The sequence below is a fragment of the Artemia sp. Qi Xiang Cuo genome, chromosome 2 (assembly GCF_049724085.1).
Source record: "Artemia sp. Qi Xiang Cuo chromosome 2, ASM4972408v1, whole genome shotgun sequence".
NCBI lineage: Eukaryota > Metazoa > Arthropoda > Branchiopoda > Anostraca > Artemiidae > Artemia > Artemia sp. Qi Xiang Cuo.
In genome coordinates, this window is record NC_142795.1 from 54,704,051 (window position 1) to 54,720,648 (window position 16,598).

The following is a 16,598-nucleotide window of genomic DNA, read 5'->3' on the forward strand; positions in this document are numbered from 1 at the left end:
TTTGATCGAATAATTATTCCTTTCATGTCAAAGTTTATAAAGCAATAAAACTGTTTAATTATTTTTTTTTACTGAGGAGGATGAGAAAAAGAGGCAAGAGCAACATTTTTAAATTTTTTTATTTATTGGGCGCTTGCGGTGCAAACTTGCAGAAGAAAACTAAATCATAAATTGCGAGAAAAATTTGAATATAGCGATTACAATGTTGAAAACTGAGAATAATAAAAAAAGAAAATCATTATAGAAATACAATTTGTTATTAGCGCTTAACTTATGCAACCTTATATTCATGCATGTTTACAGCGACAAAATAGCTACTAATGGCTTTTGAGCCCTGCATCAACCCAGATTTAGGAGGATTTTCCAATCATACCTTGTTTCTCTTCAGGGTAAATAAGAAAGGATACTGAAATAAAAGGGGTAGACATTGAGGCAAATAAAACTGTTACTATATAACGTGAACTAAACATTTAAAAATTGCTTCATTTATTGGGCATCTTCGTACAAACATGAAGAAAAGAAAAAACAAGTTAGAGAAAATGACTAGACAAATTCGAATGCTATGAAATCCAATGTTAAAAATAAGAATACTGGAACTGAAAAAAAAACAATTACGCAAATTTTGTTTATAATTAATACCCTCATAGGCGTTTACAACGAAGAGATTCCTTTAAGGGGTCCAGAGTCCAATATTAACCCAAATTCAATGCTTGAGAATTTTTCAACTCTATACAGTTTTACTAAATGATTAATTAAAAAAAAACTTTTTCTACAAAATAAGTTTTTCAAACAAAAGTGAAGAACTCCATTAGACCAAAAATGAACATAATAGAATCAAATAATCTACCAATGATACAACTACCACAAATCAGCATTAATGGATAAACGAAACCCAAACCGGACAGAAATTACTATAAATAACCGAGTCAAACTCAAAACGAGCAGGAATTAACATGAGTAGGGTTCAAAACCCCTGTGCTTTCTAAAAGTCAGAATATAAATTGCACTTTAATGCAACAATTCTTTTAAATGTTTTCACTTTTATAACTTTAAGAAATCAAAAATTAATTGAGATTTTAAGGAATAAATTTCTGCTCGTTTTGAGTTTAACTCGGTTATTTATTGTAATTTCTGTTCACTTTGGGTTTCTTTATTCATTGATGCTGATTTGTGGCAGTTGTATGCTTGGTAGATTTTTTTTAATTATATTAAATATCAAAATATCAGTATTGGTTATTGGGAAATACACAGACGTTTTCAGGGGGATTTTTCTGGTAGCGCGGGGGTGGTTACGTGAGAGGATCTTTTCATGGAGGAAGTGTTCATGAAGGAAGGGACATTACTATGAAGAAGCGCCCGATTTCCCAGCATTATTTAAAAAAAGATCAGAAATTAAATTAAAAAAAAACAAGTTTTTCGACTGAAAGTAAGGAGCAACATCAAAACTTAAAACGAACAGGAATTACTAAGTATATGATTGAGTTCGCCCCCCGCCCCCCTAGTCAAGATCTCGCTCTTCACGCTAAAGATTTTTTAGTACTTTCACAAGAGCTATTTATTCAAATTAACGGCCTTTGTGATTAAGGGGGGGTAATTTTTACAGAACTGGAACAAAATTCGAACTTTAGCGTAAAGAGCGATGTAATGACTAGGGGGCGAACCCCCTAATATACATATTAAAAATCTATGAATATAAAAGTTCGTTACGTAAGTTAATTCGTAAGTTACGTATATCTATTACTAATAAAAATGTTCATAAATAAAATTAAACAACTTTCTAGAAAGCCATTTAACCAAAAGAAAGTAAAATTAATATGCAAATTTCGTTTAAATTATTTATGTTCTGTAAGCCAAAATCAAAACCTGCATTAATTCAAAAACGATCAGAAATTAAATAAAAAAAAACAAGTTTTTTAGGTGAAAGTAAGGAGCGACATTAAAACTTAAAACAAACAGAAATTATTCCTTATATGAAAGGGGCTGTCCCCTCTTCAACGCTTTCCTCTTAAGCTTTTTTAGAGTTTCGGTTACTATTGAGCCGGGTCGCTCCTTACTTGCAGTTCGTCACCACGAACTGTTTGATAATCTTTTTCAGGGAAAATGAAAATAATAGTTTGAATTTTTTCGTTTATTTCAAGAATTTATAGTTTGGCTTGCTATTTGTATGGTGGAAAAACTTTTTCAGCAATTTAAAACAATATAAACCCTTTCGAAAATCATGACGCAAATAGTAGTTTTAATTTAGTCATATACATCCCCTAGTTGACCTGATAGACCAAACTTAATACCATTCCCAAAAAATTATATTTATGCTCCTTCACAACTGGATACACTTACACTCCTTTGATTAGTAAAATTTTAAGAGCAGAAGTAGTATTAGAAGTAGCCCCGAAAATTTGAGCTTAATACCCTCAGTCGTTCTTGGTATATTGCTGAGATGTCTTATTGGCAACCAGTAAACAGACAGTGCGTTTTGATTTAACTTTAAAGCAACATTTAGTTTTTAAGTATAATGGACAAATGAAATAACTGTGGGGGGTTGACCAACCCAATAACCCTAGAGATAAAGTTACTAGACTGTTCAGCTATGCTGAACAAAATGGCTGTCTTAAAATTTTTATTGGAAGTGACTGGAAAACTATGAGCTAAAGAGGAGGGCTGATTGCCCTCGAATCGCTTTTGACTCTTAAGAGTGCACTAGAACTTTTAATTTTCAATCAAATTAGCTCCTTTAAAATATCAGTGATATAGCTATGATATAGCATCGCTGCCTATGTCCTTGAATGCCCTATATTGCTTATATGTCCTTTTAATACCTGCATGCATATAGTTTTTTCGTTTAATTGAAACTCCCCCTAAACGTTCCCTAAAAGTTTCAACTTAATGCCATTAGTGTCGTTAGTTACAGTAACGGTAAAAGCAGCATTAAATGTATACACACAGAGTCTTCTGGCGAGTTTAAAATCCACAACCAATGAAGGTACGAAGGAAAATTTTAAGAGAATATTTCTGTTGTACGGATGACAATCTGCCATCCGTATGCAGGTTGTCAAAAGGGCATATCAGCAATATCTTAGGAACAGTTTCGTGTGTGACATTAAAACTTACAACGCTTGTTATGGGGGGTGTTAAACTAATTAAGACAAAATATGCATCATAAAACTAAGGCTTCTACTCCTAAAACTGCTACAACTGCTACTATTATTATTACTACTACTACTACTACTACTAAAGCTAATACTACTACTATAACTGCTGGTGGTACTACTAATGCTAATAAACCCAAGGGTATTTAGGTAAAAATTTCGGGCAATATTGTAACTGCATTGAAATAAATCGAAACACAGTATGCCCATAAAAAGGTTGTCAAGAGGACGTATTAGCAATGCTTTAGGACCAGGGAATGGTATTAAGTTAAAATTTCATCGTGTGTTGAAGAGAATGTTGAAAAAAAGGTTCTATTTCAACAATGCTGAGAAAGGTTGTTGAAAGGTACTGAGAAATGTTGAAGAAAGGTACTGAACCTTTCAAAAATGCTGAGAAAATTTGATGTCTCAAAACTTTGTTTGGATGTTTGTCATGGGAAAGGGGGGGCGTGGGGGGGGTCTCTCAAATCACTTTGAATCTTAAAGCGGGCATTATAACTTCCAATTTAAAATAAAATGAGACCCATCTGAATTTAATACGACCACCCATTCCATAGAAACCTTATTTGCCCCCAGGGAAAAACTTAAAGCCCTTGCCCCATGGCTCTGGGGGGTTGAGCCAACCGTGAGTAGTAATGCATCGTATGGATTCTACAAGGCCCCCGTACCAAACAGGTTTTTTCTGATAGATATTCTATTCTACTGGTCATTACATCTTTCTTTGCCAAGAAATTTACGCAATTTCAAAGTTCAATGTCTTTTTTTTAGTGATAAACCAAAACCAGCATGTCTTGTTTCGTTGTTATGCAATTATTTTTTGTATATATTCAGGTTTCAAATTAGATTCTTCAACAGTTTTGAATAGTTTATTCAACTTAACACTACAGACATTTTTTGTAAACATTTACATAGAAAATGGATAGTTCTAAGCAATTTCTGATGAGTAAAAATTTTCTCATTATTATAATAAAAAGAAATTGTCTTGTCATTAAGTTAAGGAAGAAATTCTTTCCTTACTTTCAATTTTAGTAAATATTCAAAAAAAGAGAGACATGTTCACTTTGATTTTGGTTCATTGTATATGAAAAATTAAAATAGAATAGTAGAAACAACCACTATGCTACGGGCTTAATCTATTTGACTACTTAAGACAGACACTGGAACTTAGGGTAATTATGCACTTAGAAGCCTATTGTTCGGGAGCTGAAATCTGCACATAGTTCTCTTATAGGCTGAAATTTACGGTGTGATTTTTATCAAGAGCAGTGGGCCTTTTTTAGGGAATGTTTTTGAAAGTGCTTAGCTTTCAATCAGTAATTTGGGATTAGAATAAAATGATGATTCTTTTAATGTATTAATTGTTACAAAAGCTTCCTTTTTTATCAATATCAGTGGCCTTTTTTTTTTAGGGATTTTTTTTGAAAATACTTCCAGGCCAGTCTGCGTTGAAGATTTGGTCTGTAAGTGTCTGTATGGGCGTTTTTTGGTCTGTGTGGGTTTCTTTTGGGTATTTGTGTCTCTTAGAGGCCATGTGTGTGTCTTTGGGCAATGTGTGTCTCTTTGGAGGGTTTGAATCTTTTTGGTATGTATGTGTCTGTATGGGCGTTTTTGTCTATTTGGGCGGTGTGTGTGTCTCTTTGGGCTTTGTGTGTCTATTAGAACTGTGTGTATTTATCTTTATCCTGTGTGTGTCTCTTTGGGCTGTGTGTGTCTATTTAGGCCGTATGTCTCTTTGGTCAGTGTGAATCTATATGGTCTGTGTGTGACTTTTTTGGCTATTTGTGTCTCTTCGGGCTTTGCCTATCTCTGTTGGATGTATGCGTCTCTTGTCTCTTTGGGCTGTGTGTCTCTTTGAGCTGTTTGAGTCTTTTTGGTCTGGTTGTGTGTCTCTTTGAGCTGTTTGAGTCTTTTTGATCTGTGTTTGTCTCTTTGGGCTGTTTGTGTCTCTTTGGGCTGTGTGTGTTTCTTTGGGCTTTGTGAGTCTCTTTGGGCTGTGTGTATCGTTGGACTGTTAGTGTATTTTTTTTATGTTTGTGTGTCTATTTGATGTTTGAGTCTTTTTTGGGCGGTGTTTGTCTATTTGTGATTCTGTCTCTTTGGGCTGTTTGTGTTTCTTTGGGCTATGTGTGTCTCTTTGGGCTGTTTGAGTCTTTTTGGTCTGTGTGTCTTTCTTCAGGTTGTTTTTTTCTCTTAGAGGTCGTGTATGCCTCTTTGGTCTCTTCGTGTCTCTTTGGAGCGTTTGAATCTTTTGGTCTGTATGTGTATGTATAGGCGTTTTTTTTGGTCTGTGTGTGTTTCTTTGGTCTTTGTGAGTCTCTTTGGGCTGTGTGTCTCGTTGGACTGTTTGTGTCTTTTTGCTCTGTTTGTGTCTCTTTGGGCTGTTTGTGTCTTTTTTGGGCTGTGTTTGTCTCTTTGGGCTTCTGTCTCTTTGGGCTGTTTGTGTTTCTTTGGGGTATGTGTGTCTCTTTGGGCTGTTTGTGTCATTTTGGTCTGTGTGGGTCACTTGAGGATGTTTTTTTCTTATTGCAATTTGAATCTTATTTGTCTGTCTGTGTTTCTTTTTTATTTTTTTGTATCTTATAGGAAATGTGTGTTTTTTTGGTAACTGTGTGTCTCTTTGGAGGGTTTGAATCTTTTTGGTATGTATGTGTCTGTATGGGCGTTTTTTTTCTCTTTGAGCTGTATGTGTGTCTCTTTGGGCTTTGTGTGTCTCTTCGGACTGTGTGTATGTCTCTTTAGCCTGTGTGTGTCTCTTTTGGCTGTGTGTGTCTCTTTATGCTGTATATCTCTTTGGGCAGTTTGAATCTTTATGGTCTGTGTGTGCCTCTTTTGGCTGTTTGTGTCGTTTTGGGCTTTGTGTCTCTCTGTTGGATGTGTGCGTCTCTTTGGGCCGTGTACGTCTCTTTGAGCTGTATGTGTCTCTTTGTGCTGTGGGTGTCTATTTGTGATGTGTGTGTCTCTTTAGGCTGTGTGTGTCTCGTTGGACTGTGTGTCTTTTTGGGGTGTCTGAGTCTTTTTGGTCTATGTTTGTCTCTTTGGTATGTGTGTGTCTCGTTGGGCTGTGTATGTTTCTTTGGGCTTTGTGTGTCTCTTTGAGCTATGTGTCAATACGTTTAAGCAATAAATATCTTTAAGCTTAACCCGTCTTTATTCTTTAGAATAGTTCTATTGTAAGCAAGTAACAAACTCTTTCCTGAAGTCGCCTCTTGGATACACAATGCAGAAACTTCATTTAAGAAACTATGAAAAAATTGTAAGTAAGTAACAAATTCTTTCTTGAGGTCACCTCTTGGATACACAATACAGAAATTTCATTAAAGAAATTATGAAAAAATTGTAAGTAAGTAGCAAATTGTTTCTTGAATTCACCAGCTGGATAAACAAAAAGACATTTCGTTCAAGAATTTATGAAACAATTCTAAGTAAGTAACAAACTTTCTTGAAGGTACCTCATAGTTACACAATGCAGAAATTACATTTAAGAAGTTATGATAAAATTGTAAGCAAGTAACAAACTCTTTCATGAATTCACCTCATGGATATGAAAAAATTGTTAGTAAGTAGCAAATTCTTTCTTGAATTCACCTGCTGGATAAACAAAAAGACATTTCGTTCAAGAAACTATGACAAAATTCCAAGTAAGTAACAAACTCTTTATTGTTTTCATGACTTAGATACACGATGTAGAAATTTAATTCAAGAAATTATGAAAAAAATCTCAGCAAGTAACAATTTCCTTCTTGAAGTCAACTCTTGTGTAGAAATTTAATTCAAGAAATGTAGAAATTAATTTCAAGAAATTATGAAAAAATTCTCAGTGAGTAACTATTTCTTTCTTGAAGTCAACTCGTAAGTAACAATTTCTTTCTTGAAGTCAACTCTTGGATACGCAATACGGGAATTTCATTCAAGAAATTATGAAAAAATTGTAACTAAGTAGCAAATTCTTTCTTGAATTAACTTGTTGAATAAACAAAAAGACATTTCATTCAAGAAATTATGAAAAAATTCTCAGGAAGTAACAAACTCTTTATTGTTTTCACGAGTTAGATATACGATGTAGAAATCAAATTCAAGAAATTATGAGAAAATTTTCAATCTAAGTAGCAAATTCTTTCTTGAATTCACCTGTTGGATAAACAAAAAGATATTTCGTTCAAGAAATTATGACAAAATTCTAAGTAAGTAACAAACTTTTTATTGTTTTCACGAGTTAGATAAACGATGTAGAAATTAATTTCAAGAAATTATGAAAAAATTCTCAGTAAGTAGCCATGTCTTTCTTGAAGTCAACTGTTGGATACACATTACGAAAATTTCATTCAAGAAATTATGAAAATATTTATAATTAAGTAAAAAACTCTGTATTGATTCAACCTCTTGTATATACAGTACAAATCCTTCCTTCAAGAAGTTATGAAAAAATCGCAAGTAAACACCTTTTTTTCTCTTTATCAAAAAGAATTTTCACTTAGCTACATGAAGTAAAAATTTAATTCAAGAAATTATGAAAAAATTCTGAGTAAGTAACAATTTCTTTCTTGAAGTCAACTCTTAGATACACAATTTAATTCAAGAAATTATGAAAAAATTCTCAGTAAGTAACAATTTCTTTATTTTCACTTAGCTACACGATGTAGAAATTTAATTCAAGAAATTATGAAAAAAAATTCTCAGTAAGTAACAATTTCTTTATTGAAGTCAACTCTTGGATACACAATAAGGAAATTAAATACAAGAAATTATGAAAAAATAGTAACTAAGTAGCAAATTCTTTCTTGAATTCAACTGTTGAATAAACAAAAAGAAATTTCATTCAATAAATTTTAAAAAAATTCTAAGGAAGTAACAAACTCTTTATTGTTATCACGAGTTAGATATGCGATGTAGAAATTAAATTCAAGAAATTATGAAAAAATTCTCAGTCTAAGTAGCAAAGTCTTTCTTGAATTCACCTGTTGGATAAACAAAAAGACATTTCGTTCAATAAATTATGACAAAATTCTAAGTAAGTAACAAACTCTTTATTGTTTTCACGAGTTAGATAAACGATGTAGAAATTAATTTCAAGAAATTATGAAAAAATTCTCAGTAAGTAACCATTTCTTTCTTGAAGTCAACTCGTAAGTAACAATTTCTTTCTTGAAGTCAACTCTTGGATACACAATACGGGAATTTCATTCAAGAAATTATGAAAAAATTGTAACTAAGTAGCAAATTCTTTCTTGAATTCACTTGTTGAATAAACAAAAAGACATTTCATTCAAGAAATTATGAAAAAATTCTAAGTAAGTAACAAACTCTTTATTGTTTTCACGAGTTAGATATACGATGTAGAAATTAAATTCAAGAAATTATGAAAAAATTCTCAGTCTAAGTAGCAAATTCTTTCTTGAATTCACCTGTTGGATAAACAAAAAGATATTTCGTTCAAGAAATTATGACAAAATTCTAAGTAAGTAACAAACTCTTTATTGTTTTCATGAGTTAGATAAACGATGTAGAAATTAATTTCAAGAAATTATGAAAAAATTCTCAGTAAGTAACCATTTCTTTCTTGAAGTCAACTGTTGGATACACAGTACGAAAATTTCATTCAAGAAATTATGAAAATGTTTGTAAGTAAGTAAAAAACTCTTTATTGATTCCACCTCTTGGATATACAGTACAGATACTTCCTTCAAGAAATTATGAAAAAAATCGCAAGTAAGTAACTTTTTTTCTCTTTATCACAAACAATTTTCACTTAGCTACATGATGTAGAAATTTAATTCAAGAAATTATGAAAAAATTCTCAGTAAGTAACAATTTCTTTCTTGAAGTCAACTCTTAGATACACAATATGGAAATTTCATTCAAGAAATTATGAAAGTATTTGTAAGTAAGTAACAATCTCTTTATTGATTTCACCTCTTGAATATACACTACAGATACTTCATTCAAGAAACATGATTAAACACGTTTTGAAACTACATGCTATTTTCATGCCTTTCCTTGGCACCTTTCCAAATGAGCGTGGATTCCCCACTGTTTCCTACACATTGCAAAAAGTGAGCAGTACGAAAACTCCACGTTTTCAACCAGACTGGTTTTTTTTTTAGACAACACGAGAGACATGCAAAGTCGACACGACACACAAACAGAGTCATAGTGAGAGAGATATCCAAAAAGTTGGGTTGATCTAGGTTCACTTAGAGTGTCGCGCCACTCTAAGAGATTGTTACTTACTTACAAATACTTTCATAATTTCTTGAATGAAATTTCCGTATTGTCTATCTAAGAGTTGACTTCAAGAAAGAAATTGTTAATTACTGGGAATTTTTTCATAATTTCTTGAATTAAATTTCTAAATAATGTAGATAGGTGAAAATTGTTTGTTATAAATAGAAAAAAAGTTAATTAATTGAGATTTTTTCATAATTTATTTAATTAATTATATTTAATGTATATACCATAGTTTGAATCAATTAATATTTTTTTACTTAATTACAAATATTTTAATAATTTATTGAATGAAATTTCCGTAGTGTGTATCCAACAGTTGACTTCAAGAAATAAATTGTTAATTACTGAGAAGTTTTTCATAATTTCTTGAAATTAATTTCTACATCGTTTATCTAAATCGTGAAAACAATAAAGAGTTTGTTACTTACTTAGAATTTTGTCATAATTTCTTGAACAAAATGTCTTTTTGTTTATCTAACAGGTGAATTCAAGAAAGAATTTGATACTTAGACTGAGAATTTTTTCATAATTTCTTGAATTTAATTTCTACATCGTATATCTAACTCGTGAAAACAATAAAGAGTTTGTTACTTACTTAGAATTTTGTCATAATTTCCTGAATGAAATGTCTTTTTGTTTATTCAACAAGTGAATTCAAGAAAGAATTTGCTACTTAGTTACAATTTTTTCATAATTTCTTGAATGAAATTCCCGTATTGTGTATCCAAGAGTTGATTTCAAGAAAGAAATTGTTACTTACGAGTTGACTTCAAGAAAGAAATGGTTACTTACTGAGAATTTTTTCATAATTTCTTGAAATTAATTTCTACATCGTTTATCTAACTAGTGAAAACAATAAATAGTTTTTTACTTAATTAGAATTTTTTCATAATTTATTTAAAGAAATGTATTTATTTTTATAAAACATTTTAATTAAATAAATAATTTGATAATTAGAATTATAATTTTTTAATAATTTCTTTAATTTAATTTATACATCGTATATCTAACTCTTGAAAACAATATATATTTTTTTACTTACTGAGAATTTTGTCATAATTTATTTAATGAAATTTCTTTTTGTTTATTCAACAAGTGAATTCAAGAAATAATTTGCTACTTAGTTACAATTTTTTCATAATTTCTTGAATGAAATTCCCGTATTGTGTATCCAAGAGTTGACTTCAAGAAAGAAATTGTTACTTACTGAGAATTTTTTCATAATTTCTTGAATTAAATTTCTACATCGTGTAGCTAAGTGAAAATAAAGAAATTGTTACTTACTGAGAATTTTTTCATAATTTCTTGAATTAAATTGTGTATCTAAGAGTTGACTTCAAGAAAGAAATTGTTACTTACTGAGAATTTTTTCATAATTTCTTGAATTAAATTTCTACATCATGTAGCTAAGTGAAAATTGCTTGTGATAAAGAGAAAAAAGTTACTTACTTGCGATTTTTTCATAATTTCTTGAATGAAGTATCTGTACTGTATATCCAAGAGGTGGAATCAATAAAGAGTTTGTTACTTACTTACAAACATTTTCATAATTTCTTGAAGGAAATTTCCGTACTGTGTATCCAAGAGTTGACTTCAAGAAAGAAATAGTTACTTACTGTGAATTTTTTCATAATTTCTTGAAATTAATTTCTAAATCGTTTATCTAACTCGTGAAAACAATAAAGAGTTTGTTACTTACTTAGAATTTTGTCATAATTTCTTGAACGAAATGTCTTTTTGTTTATCCAACAGGTGAATTCAAGAAAGAATTTGTTACTTAGACTGAAAATTTTTTCATAATTTCTTGAATTTAATTTCTACATCGCATATCTAACTCGTGAAAACAATAAAGAGTTTGTTACTTACTTAGAATTTTTTCATAATTTCTTGAATGAAATGTCTTTTTGTTTATTCATCAAGTGAATTCAAGAAAAAATTTGCTACTTAGTTACAATTTTTTCATAATTTCTTGAATGAAATTCCCGTATTGCGTATCCAAGAGTTGACTTCAAGAAAGAAATTGTTACTTACGAGTTGACTTCAAGAAAGAAATGGTTACTCACTGAGAATTTTTTCATAATTTCTTGAAATTAATTTCTACATTTCTTGAATTAAATTTCTACACAAGAGTTGACTTCAAGAAAGAAATTGTTACTTGCTGAGAATTTTTTCATAATTTCTTGAATTAAATTTCTACATCGTGTATCTAAGTCATGAAAACAATAAAGAGTTTGTTACTTACTTGGAATTTTGTCATATTTTCTTGAACGAAATGTCTTTTTGTTTATCCAGCAGGTGAATTCAAAAAGGAATTTGCTACTTACTAGCAATTTTTTCATATCCATGAGGTGACTTCATGAAAGAATTTGTTACTTGCTTACAATTTTTTTATGATTTCTTAACTGAAGTTTCTGCATTATGTAACCATGGGTTAGCTTCAAGACAGAGTTTTTTACTTACTTAGACTTTTGTCATAATTTCTTGAACGAAATATCTTTTTGTTTATCTAGCTGGTGAATTCAAGAAAGAATTTGCTACTTACTTACAATTTTTTCATAATTTCTTTAATGAAATTTCTGTATTGTGTATCCAAGAGGTGACCTCAAGAAAGAATTTGCTACTTACTTACAATTTTTTCATAGTTTCTTAAATGAATTTTCTGCATTATGTATTTAAGAGATGACTTCAGGAAAGAGTTTGTTACTTGATTACAATAGAACTATTCTAAAGAATAAAGACGGGTTAAGCTTAAAGATATTTATTACTTAAACGTATTGACACATAGCTCAAAGAGACACACAATGCCCAAAGAAACATACACAGCCCAAAGAGACACAAACAGCCCAAAGAAACAAACATAGACCAAAAAGACTCAGACACCTCAAAAAAGACACACAGTCCAACGAGACACACACAGCCTAAAGAGACACACACATCACAAAGAGACACCCACAGCTCAAAGAGAAACAAACAGTTCAAAGAGACGTACACGGCCCAAATACAAGCACACATCCAACAGAGAGACACAAAGCCCACAACGACACAAACAGCCAAAAGAGGCACACACAGACCATAAAGATTCAAACTACCCAAAGAGATATACAGCCTAAAGAGACAAACACAGACAAAAGATACACACACCGGATAAAGATACATACACACTGTCCTAATAGAAACAAAAACCCAAAAGATACACACACACAGATAAAATAGAAAAAAAAACGCCCATACAGACACATACATACCAAAAAGATTCAAACCCTCCAAAGAGACACACATTGCCCAAAGAGACACACGTGGCCTCTAAGAGACACCAACAGCCAAAATAAACACACACAGACAAAAAAGAATCAAACTGCCCAAAGAGACATACAGCCTAAAGAGACATATACAGACCAAAAGATTCAAACGCCCCAAAGAGACACACATAGCCCAAAGAAACTCAAACAACCCAAAGAGACAAAAGCCCACAGAGACAAACACGGCCCAAAAAGACTCAAACAGCTCAAAAAGACACAAACAGATCAAAAAGACTCAAACAGTCCAACAAGACACACAGCACAAAGAGACGCACAAAGCCCAAAGAAACACACACAGACCAAAAAAAAACGCCTATACAGACACATACAGACCAAAAGATTCAAACGCCCCAAAGAGACACAAATAGCCCAAAGAGGCACACACGACCCCTAAGAGACACTAACAGCCAAAAGAAATACACACAGACCAAAATGACTCAAACAGCCCAAAGAGAAACACATAGCCCAAAGAAACACAAACACCCCAAAGATAAATAAGCACAAAGAGACAAACAAAGCCCAAAAAACAATAAAAAACCTCAAACACAAACAAACATATCAAAAATACTCAAACAGTCAAACGAGACACACAGCCCAAAGAGACGCACAAAGCCCAAAGAAACACACACAGCCCAAAGAGACACAAACAGCCCAAAGAGACAAACACAGATCAAAAAGACTCAAACAGCTCAAAGAGACACACAAACAGACCAAAAAGACTCAAACAGCTCAAAGAGACACACAGCCCAAAGAGACAAGAGACGCACACATCCAACAGAGAGACACAAAGCCCGAAGAGACACAAACAGCCAAAAGAGGCACGCACAGAACATAAGGATTCAAACTGCCCAAATAGACATACGGCACACAGAGACACACACAGACCAAATAGACACACACAGGCTAAAGAGACACACATACAGTTCGAAGAGCCACACATAGCACAAAGAGAAACACACACACCCCAAAGAGACAAAAAACGCCCATACAGACACATACATACCAAAAAGATTCAAACCCTCCAAAGAGACACACATTGCCCAAAGAGACACGCATGGCCTCTAAGAGACACAAATAGCCAAAAAAAACACACACAGACCAAAAAACGCCCATACAGACACATACAGACCAAATCTTCAACGCAGACTGGCCTGGAATTATTTTCAAAAAACATCCCTAAAAAAAAGGCCACTGATCTTGATAAAAAGGAAGCTTTTGTAACAATTAATACATTAAAAGAATCAACATTTTATTCTAATCCCAAATTATCGATCGAAAGCTAAGCACTTTCAAAAACATCCCTAAAAAAGGCCCACTGATCTTGATAAAAATCGCACCGTAAATTTCAGCCTATAAGAGAACTATGTGGAGATTTCAGCCCCTGAACAATAGGCTTCTAAGTGCATAAGTACCCTTAGTTCAAGTGTCTGTCTTAAGTAGTCAAAAAAATTAAGCCATTAGCAAAGTGGTTTTTTCTGCCATTCTATTTTAATTTTTCATATACAATGAACCAAAATCAAAGTGAACATGTCTCTCTTTTTTTGAATATTTACTAAAATTGAAAGTAAGGAAAGAATTTCTTCCTTAACTTGATGACAAGATAATTTCTTTTTATTATAATAATGAGAAAATTTTACTCACCAGAAATTGCTTAGAATTATACATTTTCCATGTAAATGTTTACAAAAAATGTCTGTAGTGTTAAGTTGAATAAACTATTCAGAACTGTTGAAGAATCTAATTTGAAACCCGAATATATAAAGAAAGTAATTGTATAGCAATGAAACAAGACATGCTGGTTTTGGATTATCACTAAAAAAAAACATTGAACTTTGAAATTACGTAAATCTCTTGACAAAGAAAGAAGTAATGACCAGTAGAATAGAATATCTATCAGAAAAAACCTGTTTGGTACGGGGGCCTTGTAGAATCCATACGATGCATTACTACTACCGTGGAGGCATTGTTATATGTTCTTTGTACTATTTTAAACAAAAGTGCCATCGCACAATTCATACCAAATACATTTGGTGAAAAGAGGGTAGTTGGGTGGGGGGGGGCTACTTGACCTCCATCACTATTGACTCTCAAAAGGGATCCAGAGCTTCCAATTTCTTACAAAATAGGCCTCTCTAGAGCTTATATCATCCCCCTATTTAAAAGAGCCTTAGATGTCTCAGGGGCATGAATTGAAACCCTCGTCATTAAGCTCCATCAGATTAGGTTCGCCTCAAAAGCCTTGTTATATGATATTTGGACAATTTTGAATAAAAAAACTGCCCCAAAATATCTATTGGATACATCTTGGGAACACGACGTGTTTGTGTGTGTTGGGGGGGGGGGGTAGCTGCGATATGACTACCTTTACTCTTAAAAAGGGCACTAGAGCTTCTGATTACCAATCCAATGAGTCTCCTGTGAGTCATATACAACCACCCTGTCTATAAGGACCTTATATGCCTTAAGGGCATAACTTACAACCCTTTCCCTGAGAGCTGTAGGGTGGGGGGATTTCTTCATCACAGACATAAATTCCAAAACCTTCAACTACAATGAATAAAATTGTTATCTCTAAATTTTGATTGGAGGTGTTAAGGGAAATGATGAACGTGGAGGGGGGCTGGTTGCTCTCAAATCACTGACTCTTAAAAAGGGAATTATAGCTTCCAATTTCAAATCAAATAAGCCCCATCTGAAGTTTATACGACCGCCTATTCCATAAAAACCATATATGTCGTCATGGCATAGCTTGCAACCCTATCCCCCTGAGTAGTAAGGCATCTATATATTAAAAACCTAAATGCAAACTTACGCCTGAAGGCATAGATATGTGTTTAGGTTTTCAACGAATTGGGCCTAACAGGGTAATTTAATACCGGGACTATTAAGGAAAAGTTTTTCTGACGTATATTTCTAGTTCATGATATACAAGTTTTTTTTTTATGTTAAATCCGGGTTCATTCATATGTAAGTTGATTAGTATGTTTTTTTTTTTAAACTTGGCTATTTTTTTCATGGGTTTCATTAATAGAACGAGTAATGTTCTTGAAAAGGGTAATTACTTCTTTAGTTTACGAGATTTGCGAATTTTTTGCGAAAAGGTATTAGCGTAAGGGTATTGCGATGGTTAAGAATGTCTCACGGGTAATTAAAGAATGGGGTGCTTACATCAGATACTTAATAAATTTGACGCTTACAAGTGACATTGCTAGAGTCAAATATATTTGGTGTTGGTGATATTATGACCCTCCAAGCCCCCTGAGGAAAGGGCTGCACAGTGTATCGGTATCGGACGTATTATTTTTGGGCGTATTGGTATCGCAGGTATCTATACAGATTTTTAGTAGCTCGTATAAAAGATATTACTCATATCTACGTTCTTCCTATAAATTCAACCATCAGCAACTTCAAAACGGCACTAAAAACGGCACTTTTGGTGCAATGTCTCAAGTGGAAAAGCTGGGGCTAGTGGACTACCAGCACTTTTAGATTGACGTTTAATGGCTCATTCGAAAAGCTAATGCTCGTATCTACGTGATTTTTATAATTTCTACCATAAATTAAAAAAATACTTTTTTTGTAACTTATTAAGTAGATTAAATAAAAAAAAAAATGTTTTTTTAAATTAAAGCATGTAACGACGGTAAAACTTAAACCGAACAGAAATTATTCCGTATATGACAGGGGCGGCCCCCTCCTCAACGCCTCGCAATTTACTCTAAATTTTTTTATTTTTTAAAAAAAAAGTGTCGGGCGAAATTAAAACTTTTTCGTAAAACGCAAGGGGTTGTGGTGGGGGCAGCCCCTTTCATATACAGACTAGAGTTTTATGGATATTGGTAAAAGTGGTATTTTACTTTTAAAAAGTTCAATGTTCGAAGCTAGCTTCAGCAGGAGCTTAGGTTAGTAGTGGTGACAATTGGGATAT

General features: G+C 32.6%; 1 protein-coding gene across 1 annotated transcript in view; it reads left to right on the forward strand.

The window, feature by feature from the left end:
• LOC148955377 (neuropeptides capa receptor-like) overlaps positions 1-16,598 on the forward strand; it is a 195,910-nt gene that overhangs the window by 158,779 nt on the left and 20,533 nt on the right. The gene's annotated exons all lie outside the window — the stretch shown is intronic.